Here is a 16,042-nt window from a genome sequence, read left to right as displayed (position 1 = left end):
GAATGAGAAATTTCGTATTTGGAAATTAGACTAATTCATTGACAAAGTGTCAAGTGAAGGACTAGGAGATCGAGTGCATAAAGTTGTTTGTTGATCAAAGTCCACCATAAGAGTAGCAAGATATTCGTCATGATTTACTAAAAGGTTTAGTAAATATGATTATACTTATAATATTAAGTGTAATTCTGAATTGATTTGAAAAAGTTTAAATCAATAGTAGAACGAATAACAAGAATCAAGTAGGCAGAAAGATAAAAGTTTCTCCATTCTAAGAAGAAGGGAGAGTACCTTTTATGCTTTTTTGATAAGTCTTAATGATTAAGAACCATATTTCAATTGATCCTCTAAGTACAATTGTATGTTTAAGAAGAGGAATCAAGAATTGAAGAAATGGTCAAATCAAGAAGTCAATCATACTTTGTTCCAAAACAAGTTTTAGAGTTAAGATTGTGACAATGAGTGAAAAGTATTAAGAAGGTTTAAAACATTCATTAAATGTGGTAAGTTGTGATGTCTTAGATAAGACAAAGATTAACTAGGACCAATTTATGAGGAGTTTTGATAAAAGCTACACTAACTCTTGAATATTGGTTTGTCAAGAAATGGTTATTGACAAGAGAACCTTATATGTCAAGGAGTCAGTGGGAGTCTTAATGGTCTTAAAAGGTCTCAAGAACAAATCAAATAAATCTTACCGATCAACACTAGCACACGAGTTGAGGTTTACAACCTATCGTAATGACATTATTTTGTTTCTGTGCCAATCCAATCGAGTTAATTATGCATGAGAGTTCTATGAGTTCTCATTTTGAACGCATAAAAAGGCAAAGCACCTTAATCAATGAAAGGTACATTGATAGGAAAGGGTGAGCTGCTTAACTACTTGGAAGACATGGTGGGCAGCTGTGCTACCATAAGGCAAGAAATCAAGATTAAGAAAGTTCGGTCCATATGAGTTTGAATTTGTCGTAAACCTTGGTTTTAACAAATTCACATGGATAGGAACAAATACACCGCTTTAAATCTAAGTGTCATAAGATTTCCTCCTTCATGAAAATGATTGTGAGGAAATGCTTTCACTAAGAAAGATTTTAAGAAGATAGTGATTGTAAAATTGCATTCTCGAATTCAATTATGGTTACGGTATCCCTTTCCATAATTTGAATTGAGAGGTTTGGCAATTAGTCTTAATTGTTTAGACACATATATGAACTATCGAAGGCAAAGGTGTATAAGTTCAAGAAGCCTTGATAAAAGATTATCAAAGCACTATGTATTAGAAACATGGACTTAAGAAATTCAATAGGTATTGTCTTTCTGGAAGTTAAGATGTTTAAGAATACATGTCGAAGCTAGTAGGAGCATAAGTGTCATGTTTTATAATAATCATCAAGATAGTGGGAGCTTAAAAGTTATGATTGTATGATTATTAAGGAAAGTATTGCAAGGTTAGCAATATTAATTATAGAAAACAAGAGTCATACTTTGCAAAGTCGCAATAGTTGAAGAATTGTTTTGCTATAATTAAGGGAGATAATATTATGCTTCGTTTCAAATTTAAAGGCTTAGGTTGTGGAATGTTAATAAAATTTAGTCAAAGGTACATAGTGTGTTCTTAAAATTTCGATTATGATTACGGCATCCCTCTTCACAATTCGAATTTTGAGAACATAGCAAATAAAACATTATGCGTCGTGTCCCATACGCTTCGGGTATAGGATCGATTGCAAATGCTTTAATGTTTGACCATTCTAAAATTTTCCAAATGTCTAGCGCATTTAGAGGGAAAAAGGACAAGAATTGGTTTTGACTAAAAGAATTAAACAACTATCAAAGGACAATCCAAAGTTCGACGAGGATTGGTCGCTTGTGAGTAGTTGGAAGTATAATATTGGAAAATATGGAAATGTTTCCATATTGGATGGACCATATCGACATCATTACGAATAGATAAGATACTATTAAGAATGAGTTGTCACATGGAAAATATGGAAGTGTGTCCATATTGGGAATTGAATATTGAGAAATCTATGACTAGATTAGAAACTTCTATGCAAAAGGATGTTCACAGAATGTACTTTGAGTGAGAGACATCACGTCTATGGAATTGTCTTGTAACAATCTCCGATAGAGGACTTTGTAATATCATTGGCAATAGTCTTTGTGACTTTGGTGCAGTGACATTACGAAAGGATAGTTGCGTAGAATGTTAGAATCTAGCATATTCTATAAGTAACAAGAATTTGATATTCTTTAACTTATGGAAAAAGGATTTGGAGTTGTGAAATGAGATTGATTGGGAATGTGCTCAATTTGGTCTGTTTCACAAAGTAAGAACCACAGGTAAACATTGTGTGCATGCTAGGAGCATGGGGAAAAGTGTAGTAATTCAATTAAGAAGTTGATTACCCGAAACGACAAATAATGAGTAATCGATATGGTGATAAATAAAAGGAGTTTTATTTATACTCAAAGGTTTGAGGCCATATGGGATTAGTATTATTCTTGTGTTTCACACTTGCATGTTTTGACTTCTAGAATAATTGAGTTTATTGAGAATAATCGAATTATTCGAACGGGCCACAGTCATTCATATGTTGGAAGTAGATATGAAAGAAGACTATCGTGAATTGGTGTATGGAATGTCTAGAAAAGTATTAGACATAAGCAAATGTTTGCTGCAACGTTCATGAGTGCTTACGAATATGATTTGAGCGTTGGATTAAACCCACGCTCACTTGGATCACTCCATGGATTGTGTCACGAGTGATTGGTGAGACGATAACATCTTATATTCTTGAAACCGAGATGTGTGAGTTGTATCTTGCGAATCGGTTACACATTGATAATATGTAAACGCACTAGTAACTTGGTGTTATAAAACATATTGTTGTGTGTGATTTGGTTAGTGAGTGCAAGCAAGCATTGTATCAAAGTTTATCCGTTCCTTTTATCCAAAGTAGGATAAAAGCGATATCTTTGGGACCCTCGATGGTTTAGTGATGACAAACGTAAATGCTCGGCCGGGCTAGGGCTAATTTGGTTTGTTCAGTTAGTCTGTCGTCATAAATTAGAAATCGAGAAGTAGTACAAAGAGAATGATTTGAAATCATATCTCATATGATATCTAGAATGGAGGAATATATGATCCCTTATCTAAGGACACGCGTATCTGATAGGATCAGAGTTGACAGCGGCTTTGGAAAGCTACGATTGCAGATTGGGATCCGAAGTCATACGCAAAATAATTGTTAGACTTATCCAAGTGGGAGACTGTTGGATTAGTGTCTAAGTCCATAACTATTTTGGTATGTACTTGACCCGATGGTGCAGGGTCCTTTTGGGTTGCCTTCACCAAAGCAACTTGATAGGATGAATTATGGAGAGAAAGGATTAAATATGATTTAATAATATATTATGAGAATAATATATTAAAGGAGAAATCATATTGTTTAATTAATATTAGTCAATAATTAATTGGTAATTAGTTTTGTGACTAAAAGAGATTAATTAAACTTAAGGGACTGGAATTGGAATTATAAGATAATTGTAATTAGGGCCATGGATTGCCTTTTATTATAAGGTGGATGAATTCTATGGGGAAAGCCCATATGAAGTCGTCCAAGGCTTTAAGAAAAGGGCTCTATGGGTTGCTTAGGGCTTAAGCAACCAAATTTGGGTTTCCTTGTTAGATAACCCTAATAGCCTCACTATATATAGAACCCTTAAGGCTAAAAAACGTGGGGAACTTTTTTTCTAGGGTTAGAACACGTTTTGGGCAGCCTCCATCCTCTTTCCTCTTCATCCTCTTGCTTATGGTGTTTGTGAACCATTAGAGGAGTGACACTTCTGACTCTAAGCCTTCCAAAGTCAATTCAAAGGAGGAATTGGGATTGTTATTGCTACATAACAATCAAGGTAATATCTTAAACCTAATTATATGTTAATATTGATTTCCATATGTTAGAATTAGGGTTTATAGTCTTGGATTCAAAGCATGTACAATAGAGAAACCTAGATCCAAGCATTAGGGTTTGTATGAGCACATAGGATGTCTTATGACCAAAACCCATTAGTTACAATTCTCCCCCACTTAAATTAGGCTTCGTCCTCGAAGCCTACGACAACACAACTCTTAGAAATACTCCTGTCATGCACCACCTGGCATTAATCCAACCAGGTTTCTCAAAACACATCCATAGAACCAGAAACTCGACTTCTCCTTCCTTACGGTGTCCTGACCACCGTCTCGAGCCGGGCACCGGCTGTACCCTCTGATAATCACACTCAACAACCGAGAATTACCCATGATGCATCACTGCTCCAAATCACAACAATCACTCGACCCATATGGGCTAGAAAACCATGAGCCATCGGATCCCCGCTTCGAATCCCACTCTATCCATTCCATGTTGATGGAAAGACCCATTCTTCAATCTCAGAGCAACTCCCACGAGTTCTCCTCTTGCAATCACATACACATGCTGAACTAGCTCTAGCACCCCTAGGTTGGGAAAACCCGATACACTGATGATATCCTCAAACATCCCCCCATGATGAACCACTAATACATACCCAATACCCTGATCAGAATCACACTGAGAGCCCACAACTCTCTCCCTGCATCCCTTCCGAGCCTCTTGGCTCTACACCTGCGGAATTCCCTCCGCGACCTCAGCAGACATCCCAAACCGGATGAGCTTCTATTCCACTGCCGCATACACGCTGCTCAAAAACCATACTCGAATTACTCTAATCATAACTCTGCTCTACCGCTTTCACTTCCATGAACTTGCACTCCCTCTCGGAGTTACACACCTCTCTCTTTTCCTCTACCAAGGAATCCACTTGGCCACATTGTCACTCCGACAAGTGTCACGGTGCTCGCCCAACGCTACACCACCCTTTTATAGCATATCCGCTATCCACCCAACACACATACTCTGACTCTCATCGCAGGGACTCTCAAGCCCATGCACTATCTCAAATAATCAAGATCACTACCCGGGGCCAGACCTTCTAATGCAATCACACTGCAACATACACAATCCATATCCTCGGACCGATCCAACAATATCTGCAGAGTCTTTAGCATGACTGGACCGCCTCACCAGGCCTTCAGCCAATCTAGACCACTCTCAGAAACTTCAGCTAATTTGGACCGCTCTCAGTGCCTTCAGTTTGGCTGGACCGTTCTCTGAGCCTTCGGCCTGATTGGTACGCCTACCGGCCTTCAGTCTATCTGGACCGCTCAACTAGCATTCATCATTTCGAGCTATCACTCCCGGAAATCCTCCTATGCGTACTGTTCTAGCCCTTTAAGGGTTCCGAACTCTGTCTCAATCGCACATGCTCGATCCTGGCCTGCTCCCAGGCCCTCCACAATTAAATGCCCTAGGTCTGTATCCCGCCCCGCCTGCCTGACACTTGCTCCTATCAGCCTATACTCTGGGATGACAGGACACTGCTGAATCCCAACAGCTAAGCACCCTCAAATACTCATCGATCTCCCGGAGAATTCTCCAATTCTCCCCCACTTGTATCACTGATTAACAATCACCGGTCGCCATCACTGACCTCCCAGAACAACTCTGCATAAAGAAAACACTTACACTCGGACTGCTTCCCGCAAGCATAAACAATCTTAAGAAGATATCACATCATCACCGATTAACCCGCTCGAAAGAAACTCAATCTGCATCTAACCACTCCTCAGAAAGCAGATGCTACCCGTCCTTCAAACCAATGCCAGGTTCCCACTAATAACTCTCATGGATGATAACCAACAAAAATCCCAAAACAATAACCCATAACCAAACCACAACCCTCAAAACGACGAATACCGCATCGAAAACCACACAAAGATACCAGCACATAAACAATACACCACAATAATCACAAGATAACAAGATATCAAGAAAGAAACATACCCGCAGCTGCATCTGGTACTGCTCTGACCTCCTCTGCCGCAAGCTGATAAGCATGACCCTGAGCCCTTGGGGGCTCCGCTCCATCCTGACCCCCACCTGTGATCCTCAAAGTGGCCGGTGCTGGAGCTTGCACCGGTCCTGGAGCAACCTGTGGATAGTTGACCCTCAAATGCCCAATCTGATGACAATGATAACAAATCGTCAAATCCCGAACCGGCGCTGACTGCCGACAATCCCTCGCATAGTGCCCCTCCTTTCCGGACTTGCGGCATGCACCACTGGACCTACAAACTCCGGTGTGACCCCTCCCACACTTCCCACAAGTGTGGCTGCTCAGATTCCCCACTCTAACATCAACGGTCTTGGACCGTTTCGGCGCCGGCTGCGACTGCACTGGAGCCTGGCTCAGCTCACGCAAATGCAACTCAATCTCTAACTCACGCCGCCTAGTGGCCTCCTGCAACTCCAACAAGGTCTCGCACCTCTGCGCAGACAGAAACTGTATGATGTCCCTCTTGAACATGCTCAGATATCGAGACATCTGAGCCTGCTCTGAAGCGAACTCAGGGCAAAACATCGCCCTCTCAGTGAACATCCTGGTGATCTCAGTCACCGACTCCGAACCCTTCTTCAGCTCAAGGAACTCCTGAGCCAATCTCTCCCTCTCAACTTGCGGAACATAACGAGTACTGAACATCTCCCTGAACTGATCCCATGAAACTGCAGCCCTCTGCGCATCCGAATATGACTCCGTGGTCAATCTCCACCAATCCTTCGCCCCGAGCCTCAACAGGTTCTGAGCACACCTCACCCTCTGATCAGCAAGGCATGAACATGTGAAGAAACACCCCTCCACGTCTGATAGCCATCTCATAGTGACGATTGGGTCATGAACTCCATCGAAGGTGGGAGGCTTCGTATTATCGAAGTCCCGATACTGAAAGCCCCGACCAGCTCCTCCCCTGCCGCCGCTACAGCCGCTGCAGCCGCCGCGGCAGCCGTCTCTGCAACAGCCGCATAGCGCTCATCAAAATACTCAACCATGGCGGTCTTGATTGACCCAAACAGCTCCGACAACTCAGCCCGGAACAACTCAACAATCTCATCACACAGGATCTCACGAATCCTCGCATCCAACTAGCACGTGCTCATCTGACCGATAACCTCGGGCGGTACCGATCCGCCCGGAACTCTCTCTCCTACTCCCGATCCTGATCCGGATCCACTCTCATCATGCCTCGGAATCTCCATACTGAAAAACACCACACAAAATCTCAGACTCTTCCCACTATCCTGGGATCCAACTCTCTCAACCCAACCCTAGAGATCATGGTTTCCCTGATACGCGTATGGGTCCTGTGCTTTCAGTAGTACGGGCCCATACTACCTTCCACACCTACCCATATTTATATGAAGTACTACCACAACACCCTAGAGAAACATGCACAACAACGCTCAACCCTCACCACTAGAGGAACACTAAAAATCTCCCATAAGGAACCCTAGGCTACAAGCATCACAAATCAGGCAACATTATCATGAAATCCTGAAGTTCCCTAGCCTATCACTAGCATGCTGTTCTATCAAAGCTCAAAAACAAATAACATGCATGGTATTTTGGGGTTACTTACTGGCTCCGGCTGATCGTACCTTCGCGTCCTCCCTTACTCATTTTGAAAACCATTTTAAATACTCTTTTGAAAACTCTCCTCGATTTGAGACTGGAGTCACACGAATGTTCCTCCAATTCACTAAAACCAAGGCTCTGATACCAACTTGTAAGGACCGAAAAATACAACCAATTTTAAATTTTTCAAAAACAGCTCGATTCCATTAAATCTTTACAAAAAGGTTTTCAATACAAAATATTTAACGTATTCCCAGAATCATATTACTACAAAATCATGAGGAGCGGTACGATCACGCCTTCACCTTGCCACAGTCTCCTGAAGAACCTGAAAAACATAAAACCACAACTGTAAGCCCGAAAGCATAGTGAGATATCCCCAAAATACCAACCAGATACACCATACAATCATAACATGCCACAACATATCTGATCACAGAACAGCCATGCACTTCGGGTCTACTGTGTGACTGGTCCGCCGCACCGGCCTACAGTCCACCTGGTCCACCCTTTGAGTCTAGCCATAAACCTCGAGTCTACAGTGTGATTGGTCTGCCCGCACCGGGCCTTCAATCCACCTGGTCCACTCTCCGAATCTAACCACATACATCGAGTCTGCAGTGTGATTGGTCCGCCCGCACCGGGCCTTCAATCCACCTGGTCCACTCTCTGAGTCTACAGTATTATTGGTCCGCCCACACCGGGCCTTCAGTCTTCCTGGTCCACTCTCCGAGCCTCGGCACGTCTGGTCCGCCCTCTTGGGGCCTACAACCTATCCGGACCGCTCGTTGGGCCTTCAGAACAACCGGTCCGCCCTGGGTATCTTGGCCTACAACACAAAGCAGGACCCGCCTCAACCCAACTCCAGTCCAAACAACCATGTGCACATATACATACAATCATATAGCAATTCACAGTCAACAAGCAGATCAAACAGATCACATAACATATCATCATCCTAACCAGGATACCGACTTAACAGGTTACTAGCATAGCATCTCCCTATCTCTTAGGATACCGATCTCAATCAGGTCTCTAACATATACCATCCTAGCTCTCAGGATGCAAACATATCACAGCAACAACATAACAACAACTACCCGGATCTCAATCCGATAAGGACCGGGCTTGGTGCCTTAGACCCTGTTGATATAGTGAGGATAACTCACCTCGAAACTGCCGGCTGAAAAGATAAGATCCCGCTGCTCCAAGCTCCGACACGAACTCCTCCACTGAACACCAACACACTCAACTCAATAAATACCCTTAATTACCAAAATACCCCTGAAAGACAACTGGTCAACCTTTGGACAAGGTCAAAGTCAATCCCTGAATGACTCTACTCGCCGAGTCAACCCGATGACTCGCCGAGTCCCCATACTCAGAACTTCCCTCAATCTGCGACCTAACTCGCCAAGTCACCCCGAGACTCGTTGAGTCCAACAACTCTGAGTCCAGTCGCCCACAACTCACCGAGTCATCCCTTGACTCGCCGATTCTCAACTCAACCAGAAAATATTGGGACTCTTCGACAAGACTCGCCGAGTCCAAGAACAGACTCGCTGAGTCTAAGGCTATCTTCAACCTACTCGCCGAGTTGTTCATACAACTCGCCGAGTTCCAGGCCATCTTCATCCAACTCGCCGAGTTGTTCTTCCAACTCGTCGAGTTCCAGCTCATCTTCAAGCAACTCGTCGAGTCCACCCATGTGACTCGCCGAGTACCACCGGTCTGAATCCATACAGAAGCATTCCAGGCCATGCAATTGATCTAAAACATAGATCTAGCCTCCTACAACCCATCCATCACGTAAAGTGGCAAACTTTACGTGAATCCAAAGGTTTGGGACATGATAGCTTCACCCAACACTCAACACAGGGACTTTATGCACATTAGGACCATCACCACTCCAGATCTGAGGTAGCAACCTCAGATCTAACTTCCAAACTCCAAAACATACCAAGATAAGCTCCCCACAAACCCCAAAATGATGAATCCATAAGAGTAACAGCCCAAGGACGAGATATTACCTCAAAAGAACGCCCCAACTGCAATGGAACTCGAATCCAATCAAAGCCCCTTGCTCCAAGCCTCTTCTTCTTCAAGATTTCCTCAACAATTGCTTCTCCAAGCTCCCAAATGCAACTTGATCCACTCACATACGAAGGTGAGGGTTTCTGGACTTGAGGATGAGTAAAGAGGCTGGAGGAATGGATGTTATTCTCTTTATATAGGGCTCAACCCCGAGAATTAGGGTTTTCTCCACTCAGCGCCTACTCGCTGAGTCCATCTTACTGACTCACCGAGTCGGCTACTTAACACGCGACCAAGTCACGACTCTACTCGCCGAGTCCACCCATGGACTCACCGAGTCGCTCTTTCCCAATTTACTCTTTTAGCCCTTCAACTCTACTCTTGATATTTCGGGATGTTACAAGGTACATCATCTTCATCTATCTTGCATAACTCGTTGAGCACCACCGATAGCTCAACTGATGATGATGCCCCAAAGCGATATCGGTTGCTTGCCGATTTGTATGAGAATACCGAAGAGATTCATCTACCCCCAGAGGAACTGTTATTGATGTGCAGTAATGAAGAGCCTACGACATACAGAGAAGCGAGCAAGAAAATCGAATGGGTAAAGGCAATGAACGAAGAATTGGCTTCAATAGAGAAGAACAACACATGGAAATCGGTCAATCTTCCAAAGAATCGAAAGCCTATCGGGTTGAAGTGGGTGTTTAAGTTAAAAAAGGACCAAAATGGAAATATTGTGAAGCACAAGGCACGGATCGTAGCAAAGGCGTATGTACAGCGACATGGAGTCGATTTTGAAGAGGTCTTCACACAACTGGCGAGAATCAAGACAATCAGGCGTATTTTGGCTTTGGCTGATCTAACGGGTGGAAAGTACATCACTTGGATGTCAAATCGGCGTTCCTAAACGGTGACCTAGAGGAAGAGGTTTATGTCTCTCAACCTGAAGGCTTCCAGAAGAAAGGTGAAACTCACAAAGTCCTCAAACTGTCCAAAGCTCTATATGGCCTTAAGCAAGCCCCTAGAGCTTGGAATGCCTGCTTAGATCGACACTTGAAGAGCCTTGGATTCAAAAGATGTGCTCATGAGTATTCAGTCTACACGAAGAAGGAAAAAGAGAACATTTTGATTATGGGTGTATCTGTAGACGATCTTCTTGTAATAAGAAGTTTTTCAAAAGATGTACAGGTGTTGAAACCAACATGAAGGTAGAATTACTTTGAAACAAGAAGCATACGCCAAGAATCTCCTGGCCAAGACTCGGATGAAGGAGTGTAATCCCACAAGAACCCCTATGGAACACAAACTCAAGTTGCGAAAGAATGAAGAAGGAGAACTGGTGAACTCCACTAAGTATCGAAGCATAGTTGGAGCTCTAAGGTACCTAACTCATACTTGCCCAAATATTTCTTTTGCAGTAGGTATTGTGAGTCGTTTCATGGAAAAGCCAATGGTCCAACATCTGCAAGCTGTGAAGTATATTCTCAGATACGTAAAGGGTACTTTAGACTTTGGCTTAAAATACTCAAAAGGGAAAGAAAGTGTGACTCTTTATGGATAGAAGAAGTACAGGTGGAAGGCGTATTATGTGAACAATAATCTGATCACATGGGCCTCACAGAAGTAGAGGTGTGTGGCACTCTCTTCATGTGAGGCAGAATTCATGGCAGCCACTCTAGCAGCTTGCCAAGGGATCTGGCTAAGGAGATTGCTAAGTGAGATAACTGGTCAGAAGGTACCTCCAGTTGAGCTGCTGGTGGACAACAAGGCCTCAGTGGATTTGATGAAAAATCCAGTGTTTCATGGAAGAAGCAAACATATAGATATCCGATTTCATTTTATTTGTGAGTGTGTAGAAAATGGAGAAGTTACAGTAAATCATGTGTGAAGCAAGGATCAGAAGGCGGATATCTTGACAAAATCACTTGGAAGAGTGAAGTTTGAAGAATTGCGTGATCTGCTTGGTGTCAAAAAGGTATGATTTCTGAATTAAAGGGGAAAATGATGAAATAATTCACAAATCATAAGTTGGTTTAGTTTATTATTAGCATGTTTTAGAATTTGAATAAGTAAAAGCCATGTAGGCTATAGTACCGAGTCTTAAGCTTAGTGGAGTTAGTTGCTAGTTATTTGCATATTTTTAGCCTTTAAATTGTTTGTTTCGTGTACGTTGAGGTTATGTCACACCCCGAACCAGACGACGGAAACGTCCGAGGGCTATTGTGACTCAATTGAATACCATCACAATGATTATACATGAATCATAACATCATTCAACACCATGCATTGAAATATTACAACTGATATTGTTTACATTCAGTACATTGTTTTAAACATTAAATTTCCATAACTTAAACCGTTCGATACTAATTTAAACAAAACACCGTGACATCACTGGATACATATTCTTCAATTTACCTGTTACCTGAGAATACAAGTATTTTGGAAAAACGTCAACATATGAAATGTTGGTGAGTTCATAAGCATGTTTGTGAAAATGATTTGTATAACTTTGAAAACCACCAAAAAATCCGATATTTTCTGAAAAGAGTATTGTTTATAAAAAGTGTGAAGATCCGTAAGTATGCTTGACGATTTTTGTAAATATGTATAATTGTTTAACTTTGTATACGTCACATAGGTAAAAGTGTTGAATTCCCCGGGAAAACCCGATGTTTTCCTAATACATAAAATTACGTGTCTTATTTATTGTTATACCGATACGACGATTTGATGAGATTTGTAATCGAGTTTAAAACAAATTCAAGTATGAATTCAAGAAGAGTAACAACAATGAATATGAGAGTAAATAGAATATTTGTTCAGCTCGTATTATGCTTTTGAGTTTACAGATTACAATGAATAAACTGTAAAGACTGAGTGAAAAGATCTATCTACTCACTTAGTATAGGCCCCTATTTATAGGAGAACCAAAGCATAACAATACTAAGGACTAGACATTAAGACTACTCTTTATAATGCCTTAGTACAAATAACATTACATCCGAAGACTCCTTCTTACGAAGACAAAATAAACTTCGTAACAATCTAACTGACACTTCGACTATTACAACATTTAAACCCTAACAATCTCCCCCTTTGGAATCAAGATCGAAGTCTTCAAGATGTCAGTGATTGAACGGCATACATCAGCACTCTTCGGATTTCCATGTACCAAGAGATAACTTTCTTTATCTCTTTCTTATCTCTTACTGAGTTCTTCTTGCAATGGTTCATACGAACAATTAAGTTCGTATATTGCGAGTTGGTGTATCTCTCCACTTCACAAGTTTGAAATAAGAACCTTTTAGCTCTTCCAGCTTTTCCTTTTCCTGCAAAAACAATCCCCAATGGCTTTAAAAAAATTTCACCATCTTCGTACTTGTTCATCTCATTCTATTTCTTCGTTGGTGCCATTGGTGCAGTTATGTCGAAGCCTTTGACAGTAGCAAGTTCGACATTTGTTTGAGCTAAGCACTCAAAATAATTCTCCAAAAATATTTTAATGTGCTTGCACCCAAGACTAAAAACATCTGGTTCTGTGTCTTGGAGAAAAGAAAATGATTTGTCTTTAAGCATCAAGGCAATGTTGATTAGATCATATGTGTTCATCAAAGGAAAGTCTACCACTGTGAATTCTTGTAACTTTCCACTTGCTCTTGCCACATTGTACTTCAAATTTTCAAACTTCCCTTCGAATATGACATCCCTTTTTATAGATATCACCTTCTTAATCTTCTCTAAAAACCATACTTCCTCTTGAGCCTTCGCTAATACAACATGAAACCTTATCTTCATCTTCTTTCCTTCTTCGGTTTCCATTGATTTTGTTTCAGCCTTGAACTGTGGCATAACGAACATCATTTCATTGACTGGAAAGTCAAGTTGACCAAAGTCTGTGTTCGTAACCACATAGCTCTTTTTCGGAACCTTTTCAAAAGAATACATGTGATCAAACATCACCCTAGATTCTATTGTTTCGTAGTTGAAAACTTTCGAAGGATCACCCTTATCAACATTCGAACCATCCAAAGCTCTTTGTCTCATTATACTTTGAACATGTCTCATTCTATCAACCTCAACTGCCACCTCAGATTTCTTCTCTTTATTTGACTTCTCAATCATAACTCCTTTTCCCCTATCTTAAATGTTTGACGAAGCCATATTCTTTGAAGAAGAGACATCAATTTGTTTCTCAATTACAATACCTTTTGATATAGGTTTTGAAATTGGAACTGTTGTAATCACAGTCGAAATAACTGGATCAGCTGAAACAACAGATGGCACATTTGACAACAGCATCACAAATAATGTCAATTTTCTGATTTGTTAAAGCGTAATCTTGCTGAGCAGTCTGAACTTCCTTCTGCATGTCTTCGCGAAGTTCTCTGATCTGTAAATTGACATCTTCTCGTACTTTCTTGACTTCCTGTACAAAGAGCACATGACGCTCCTTCATAACAATCTTCAGATCCTTCACCTCCGTTAAAAAATCAGACCTCAGAGAATTGATTCGATTCTCTATAGAAATATCATTCTGGTCAACCTTCTCAAGAACTCGACTTTCCGAATCACGAATTAACCCTGATGCCTTTGAAATTACCCTTCCTTCCATCTCCTTCATTAATGAATCAACTTCCATGCTTGTAACTCCACCACTGCCCACATCTGCTTGGGATGCAAGATAGAATTCAATTTCGAATTCAAAATCTTGAACTGCTTCATGGTCATCAACATGTGGTCAAGGAAATCTTCTTCGGCTTTATCAAAATGAAGAGCTTCGAACGTTCCTCCAAAGCCTTCATTATCAGTTTCATCATCAGCAACCATGGTTTCATCAATGGGTGAGGATGGATGGGGTGGATCAGTTGATTGAGTTGAGAATATGGTGGTGAATGGTTGATCCATAACCGATTGAAATGTTGAAGAATCAGTTGTTGATGTAACCTGGGGTAAAGAAGTTGGTTCAAGAGACTTCGCATCGTCAGGCTTCGAAATACCAGCAAGGAGACTGGTATCTACTTCTTTTGGAATTTCAATCTCTGGTGTCTCAGGAACTTGCTCTACTTCTTCGATTCTTTGATTTTTCTTCAAAAACTTTGCAAGATCTTCAGCCCTTCGTTTCTTAGATGATGGAGACACCGGAGCTGGAATTTCCCGAACTGTGACCCCTTGATGTGTGACTTGTGTTTTCTTCACCAGCTGAGACTTTCTCTTTATTTTGATACGTCGAAAAACACCCGTCTTCGAAGGAATTGTTTCTGTGGATGGAGACGCTTCGATTATTGGTGTATCAACCACTGAGGTTAAAATTGGAGATACCTCTTCGACAGTATCAACTGTAACCACTGGAATTTTCTTCTTCTTTTCTGCCTTCACCACTTTTTCCGAAGACCCACCATCTTTCTTCTTCGATTTCTTAGGCTTTTTCTTCTCTTCGTCATGTAACATCCCTGTAACGACAGTTGTGTCAATGGATTGCAAATATGACACCAAAACTTCATTCGTCGGATCCACCTTCTGAAGCATCGCATCCGGAATGCGAGCTATTGATGTAAAGATAGCCGGATCATCATTTATCTCCTTCGGACTACCATACATCTGAAACACCGCCTTTTCTTCGAACTACGAAACTTCGATTTTCTCCTTGTGGTAAACATACTGTACTATCAAACTCCAATAACGAGCACAAGAAATCCCCTGCTTGGCACTCGTCTTTGAAATGCTAGTTAAGAACTCTGTCCACAATTATTCAGAGTAATCCACTTGCATATCATAATACAATCCAGCAACCATTGCATATACCTCCATCCTTCCTTTATCAAGACCCACGGTTCTTCCAGTAAGACATCGAAGGAAAATGCCAAATAAAAAATTCCATACCATAGGTAATCCAGACTTCTTGAAGTCACTGATACGCGTCAAAGGAGGTTGATGGCTCATCTCGTTGAACATGAATACTACTTGAGAAGAAGAAACTTCATCATAAGGACCAGAATTTGGAATCCCCAAAATTTTGCAAAACAAACGCTTGGACACCCTAATACGCGTATCATTCACCATAGTGAATTCCACACAACATGTCTCCTTGTTGTATAATGCAGTGGAACCCGCCTTTGATAACCAAGACATTGGAGCAGCAAAAGAATCGAACATTGCTTTAGACAGAACTGAATTCTGTAAAGCAACCACTAGCATTTGGAGTTCCTCCGGATATTTTGACAAATCAGATTCCACTTGGTAGTTTGAACCCTGGATATTCAGAATCGGAACGCTAACAACTTCGTCTGTGGTTGGTGATGATGTAGTCGCCATTGTTGAAGATAAGAACATAAAAGGTATGAAGAAGATGACTTTTTGAAGAGATGAGTTGCAAAGAGAATTTTAACAGAATGTTTGATCGCATAAAGTGATATTGATTCCTGATTTCCCTTTTTATATGTAA

The sequence above is a fragment of the Lactuca sativa genome, chromosome 3, assembly GCF_002870075.4.
Source record: "Lactuca sativa cultivar Salinas chromosome 3, Lsat_Salinas_v11, whole genome shotgun sequence".
NCBI lineage: Eukaryota > Viridiplantae > Streptophyta > Magnoliopsida > Asterales > Asteraceae > Lactuca > Lactuca sativa.
Note: the sequence above shows the minus strand (reverse complement) of the source record.